We start from the raw sequence: 5,942 nt of genomic DNA on the forward strand, positions 1-5,942 counted from the left end.
AATCAGTGTCCAGACACAATAGGAAAACAGAAGGTCCAAACCCTAAGGATAACCAATGAAATCACCTGATTGTATATTGTCTTTGTATTGTACAGATACAGCTAGCAATGCCTGCTATGAAAGCTTGTATTGTTCTGGACTTGATGGCCATTATGAGCTGTGTCTGGAGAGCTTGGACATGAATTTATGTATTTGTGCAGAAAACTGTGCCCATAAACTTCAGCTCCACTTCATAGAAGGGTAGGGAGCAGTTCCAAAGGCAACTTTGTCTCTGTTTGTTTTTTGTAGCTGTTTATTCTCCCAGACCATTTCATATTTGATTCAGTGGCTTTTCTCTTTTTTGTTTATGTTTACCTCAAGCAGGTTTGAGAGGCAAAGGTAGCTTGCTTTCTGGGTGATGATCCAGATAAAAATGGTCCAAGGATCTGGTGGTTAAGAACTTGAGGAGTACAGATTTTGGGACACTCAGGACCAGGAGGGCTACTGGTGTCACTCTGCAAAGAGAAAGTAGGTTGGTGAGAGCCATGGTCAGACTTTATGCTTGTGGGTGGCTGCTGCTGGTGTCAAGGATCTGAACCCTGAAAGTACCCTGAAGTTAGAGAGCAGGTGATAACAGAACCCCTTACCAATGTGGGTAGCAAAGGGTGATTACATTGGGCCTGTAATGTTAGGCAGAAAGGAGCAAGGTGATAGAAATTAGTAACATGCTCTGAAAAATAGGGCCAGATTAACAGAAGTATTGAGGCAGCACCTGGTGGGATTTACAAAAGAGCCTAAGTAGGGTAGATGTCTATATCCCATTCTCTTTTAAGGATTAGGCTTCCAAATTGATTAGTTGCCAGATCTGCTTAGGTGCTTATGAATCCCACTAGGTATTGAACTGCATCTTAAGGCTCCTGAATACTATTGTTAATCAGCTCCATAGTGCTTTAAATGCTACCTTTTTATCTTCAATAGTTCACATGGAATTTTAGCAAGTAGCATCAGTTCTGTCATCTGAGATCAATTTGCTGAGGTGAGGGGGAGGAGGGTGAAAGGATGGTTCCAGTAGTAAGGAGTGATTTAGTGCTTAATGACTAGTATCTCATTCATCTTGTTGGAGGTACTGCTGTAAGCCAGCCCTGCCCTTTTCTTCAGTTCTGGACAATTTGGTGAGTGAGGTGGCACTTGAAGCCAACAATGGATACACAGCTTTCTTTGGCTAGAGAAAGTCTGTTGATTAGCTTATTCTTAACATTAAAAGATCACTTGGATGAAAATCTTTGAAGAAAAAAGGTTGGAATTAGGGCTTTTGATTAATTGTAGTTAACTGATGTCCTTAATTTAAAAAAGTAAACATGATTTAAGAAATTAATCACAATTAATCACAGTTTTAATTGCACTGTTGCTAGAATATCAATTGAAATGCATTATATATTTTTTGTTTTTCTACATTTTCAAATATATTGCTTTCTTTTGCAACACAGAATGCAAAGTGTACATTATTGATTTTTATATCATAATTTTAATACAAATATTTGCACTGTAAAAATGACAAAACATTATTTTTCAATTCACCTTGTTTTATTACCATGAAAGTGTAACTTACAAATGTAGGTTTTTTTGTTACACAACTGCATTCAAAAACAAAACTATATAAAATTTGAGCACCTACAAGTCCATTAAGTCCTATTTGTTCAGCCAATCACTAATATGAGTTTGTTTACTTTTACAGGAGATAATGCTGCCTGCTTCCTATTTACAATATCATCTGAAAGTGTGAAAAGTGTTCACATGGAACTTTGTAGCCAGTGTTGCCAGGTATTTACATGCCAGATATGCTCAACATTCGTATGCCTCTTCGTGCTTCATGCTGACCACCTTTCCAGAAAGCATTCTTTCATACTGAAGATACTTATTAAAACAAATTAATTTAATTTGTGACTGAACTTTGTAGGGGAGAATTGTGTGTTTCTTGCTCTGTTTTACCTGCATTTTGCCATATATAGAAATAGGATTGAATAGACTTGCAGCTCTAATGTTTTACATTGTTTCATTTGTGAATGAGTTGTTTTTCTACATAGTTCTATATTTGTAAATTCAATTTTTATGATAAAGAGATTACACTATAGTACTTGTATTAGGTGAATTAAAATATTATTTTCTTTTTTAAAATGCATATATTTGTAATTAAAACAAAGTGAACACTGCATGTCTTTAAATATATTTAAAAATGAAGAAAACAATAAAAATATTGAAATGTCTATTATTGTTAACAGCGTGATTAGCTGCACAACTAATTGCACGATTCATCAAATTTAATTCTTAAAACCATGATTAATTTTGTTAATCACATTTTTTTCAATCACTTTTTTCAATCACTAGCCTTGTTGTAATAAAAGGGCATTAGTAATTACTCCAGTATGGAATTTAGGTACTTTTCTGGTATGTATGTTTTCAGACTCCAAAATGGGTTGTTTTAAGAATTTCAACTCCTATTCTGCAAGAAACTCAAAAAGTTAAATACCCTAGAAACAACATGTTAAGGAATTTCTGTAGTTGAGAAATTCTGATATATAACATTTATATATGTAGATATAGATAGATAGGTATGGATATAAAATAAAAAATGTGTGTAATAAAGCTGTTCCATAAGAAATTTCAAATTTTCACCATTTTTATCCCAAATTGAGATCTCAAAATATTGAACATTTTTATCAAGCTGAAAATTTAAAAAAATTTCATTTCAAAAATATTGAACAATTTGGTTTTAACATTTTTGATGTTCACAGTTGTTTGAACATTTGGTTTTAACATTTTTTATGTTCACAGTTGTTTTAATTGAATTTCAGCCGAACTGCCTAAGTTTCTGTAGTATCTCATGTTTCCATTCTGCTGGGATCTCTGGGCAGACTAAATCTCTGAGGCCAGGTCTATATTAGGGGATAAATTCAAATTAAGATATGCAGCTTCAGCTATGTTAATTGTAACTTAAGTTGAAGTATCTTAACTCAAAGTACATTCTCCCTTTGACTTCCCATACTCCTTGTAGAAGCAGAACCACCGGCATCAACACCCTCTTAGTTTAAATTAGCATGTCTTCACTAGTCCCACTAATTCGAACCCTGGAACATCAACTGCAGCTGCTTCGATCTTATCTGTAGTGTAGACATGGCCTGATAAACCACCATATCAGTTAAACCAGGTGGGAGACCATAGAGCATGATGGGAGATGTAGTCCAGCCAGAGAACTAGCCCATATTGGAGAATAAATTACCCAAACTACAACTCCCACAAGATACACAGCAGCTCAGGTGATCACAGATTAATGAAGAGCTGACCTGAAAATAAATATTTCTATTCCTTGTGGCATATCAAAATATTTAGATTCTATTTGACCTAACCCCAAGCAAAATATTTAATTCCCATTTTCATGATAATGAGCTCATTATTCTGGCAAAATCAAAATTTACTGATGGAAATTTTTTCATCAAGAAAATATTTCAGCAGAAAACTCCAAAACAGCTCTAAAGTGCTGGTAATTTGCCACCCTTTCCCCAATATCCATGGTTAGATATTGACCCCTTTAATCCATTTTCCTTTTAGGAACAATGTTTAAAGGAATGTATTAAGAGATTAGCTACTCTTAGACCTCATTCTATCCCTTCTAACAGTCTTCATTCATCACAAAATTAATTAAGGGTAATTATTAATGATTTTCTTCAGTCTTTGCAATTAACACCACACCTCAAATTGGTTCAGTGCAGGGAAAGTGAGACATTTCTCATTTTACATCTCCCTAGTGATGTAAACTGGCAGGAGAGATAACAGCATGCCTTAAACTTGTTAATGCTAAATACCCAAATCTTTGGATACAAATTAGTCAGAGGTGCCATGAAAACCACTAAATCACTTGTCTTTAAAATTCCATTGTGTTGAATCATGGTTTTGCATGATTAAATTTACTGTTATTACATGTATACTTCAGGCATGAAATCATTTTCATATTGCCATGGGATGATACTTAAGGCAGGAGCTCGACTGAATTGCCAGCTTGTTTATTATTATTATTATTATCATCAGTATTAGGAATAGAAAAATGTATATTGTGGTAGAACCCAAAGGCCCCAGCTGGCAGGCAGTCCTCAGACTTACAACACAATTAGCTCCTGAAAATTGTATCATAAGTTGAAAAGTCGTAACTCAGAAATGCAATCCACTCCATTGTGGGACCAAGTCTCATAAACTCAAAACCAACCTTGTAGTCAAATTAGGTTTGTAAAGTTGAGGACTGCCTGTACTACATCAAATAACCAAGTCCAGATAGTGAGCCTAGGGAATCTTCAAAAGTGGCATAGTGTAAATCTGAGATGACACTAACAAATGATCAAACTCAGCCCTTGTTTACAATGTGGTCCATAGTTTGTGGTTGGTATCCAGTGTTATATTTGTCATCTCTCATCTCTCAGGCTATGTCTAGACTGCAAGCCTCTTTTGAAAGAGGCTCTTTCGAAAGTATCTTTCGAAAGAGCCTCTTTCGAAAGAGCGCGTCTAGACTACACGCGGAACTTTTGAAAAAGCGGCTTGCTTTTTCGAAAGAAAGCACCCAGCGAGTCTGGATGCTCTCTTTCGAGGAATCCCTATTTACATTCAAGAACGCCTTCTTTCGAAAGAGAAACTTTCGAAAGAAGGCGTTCTTCCTCGTAGAATTAGGTTTACCGCCATCGAAAGAAAAGCCGCGTTCTTTCGATTTAATTTCGAAAGAATGCGGCTTGAGTCTGGACGCAGGTGAAGTTTTTTCGAAAAAAGGCTACTTTTTTCGAAAAAACCCCTGAGTCTGGACACAGCCTCAGAGGTGTAAGACATGACTGCATCTGCCATGTGTCATTTGGAAACAATTCAATGTGGACCGCAGTTCCACATAGGTTAAAGACTGAAAGTTCTTTTGTGAGGTTGACAATCAAGTGTTTGTTATGGTCATTAATATTATCCCACTATTCTATCCAGGGTGCTTCAAGATTATGTGAAGATACTTTAAGAGCATTAGCCTGATCCAAAGAAGGTTTTCCAGCTTTCTCGCATGTCTTCAGAATATACTGGAGGCCCTCATGATTTGGCAAGTTATGGTTGGCCATGGTTCAGTTGTAATCAGGATCCATCTATGTTTCTTGAGACTTTGGATGGGGGTGTATGTGCCTGAGTGAATTGAATAGGTATTTATTTTAACGTTCCAGTTATGAATCTTGCCATAGCATTCTGTGCACATCCAGAGATTTGGAATATGAGCTGCTCACACAAACTGTTGTGCAGTTGTGCAATATTCAGCAGTTTCATATACAGATACTAGAGTCACTGATTGAAGTGTATGTACACCAGCACCCCATGTTATGCCCAAGAGCTTTCAGAAGTGGGTAGTTCTTGCTTTACCTTTCTGCATGTCTCTTCCAGGTGAGCTATAAAATTCAATCTTCTGTACAAGGTGACATCCAAGTACTTCAGATAAGCCTCATTTTGGACCAATTGGTGACAAAAGGTGATATTAACTAGGTGACTTTGTTGTTAAGGTAAAAGAATGTTATAAAGATTTTGGAGGTTTTGGGGTGGAGTTTCCAGCATTAAAAATAACCTGCCATTGGTCAATGGAGAGGATATCCCAAATGGTGATGAGGCCTTTGCCTTGTACCATGGGTAAGGGTGGAGAATGAGGTATGCAGTGTGAAGTTAGAAAGAGATGGTTCAGACGGAGACATGATGGTGGGAAAAAGGGGGAGAGGTGGAAGGAGTGGAGATGGAAGGAGGATTGAGGCTGAGGGAAGCAGTGTATAGATGTGAGCCTGTAAGAGGGAGTATAAGCTTGCTATTTAAGTCAATGGTGATATATAGAAAATGAGAGGTGATCATGCCAGTGGGAAAAGGGATTATGGAAGAGAAGAGGGTAAAAAAGATGAAGCAAAGGAAGTCTG

General features: G+C 36.7%; 1 long non-coding RNA gene across 2 annotated transcripts; it reads left to right on the forward strand.

Moving 5' to 3' along the window:
• The first annotated feature begins 342 nt into the window (after window positions 1-342).
• On the forward strand, window positions 343-5,179 carry LOC106732021 (uncharacterized). 2 transcript variants are annotated; one of them, XR_001368265.3, is made up of 3 exons: window positions 343-507; window positions 1,715-1,800; window positions 4,987-5,179. It is a non-coding gene; the product is annotated as an uncharacterized LOC106732021 (long non-coding RNA). The 2 variants fall into 2 exon arrangements; XR_012903176.1 differs by lacking the exon at window positions 343-507 and adding an exon at window positions 1,025-1,151.
• Window positions 5,180-5,942: the final 763 nt, after the last annotated feature.

This window comes from Pelodiscus sinensis, chromosome 4, assembly GCF_049634645.1.
Source record: "Pelodiscus sinensis isolate JC-2024 chromosome 4, ASM4963464v1, whole genome shotgun sequence".
NCBI classification, from domain to species: domain Eukaryota; kingdom Metazoa; phylum Chordata; order Testudines; family Trionychidae; genus Pelodiscus; species Pelodiscus sinensis.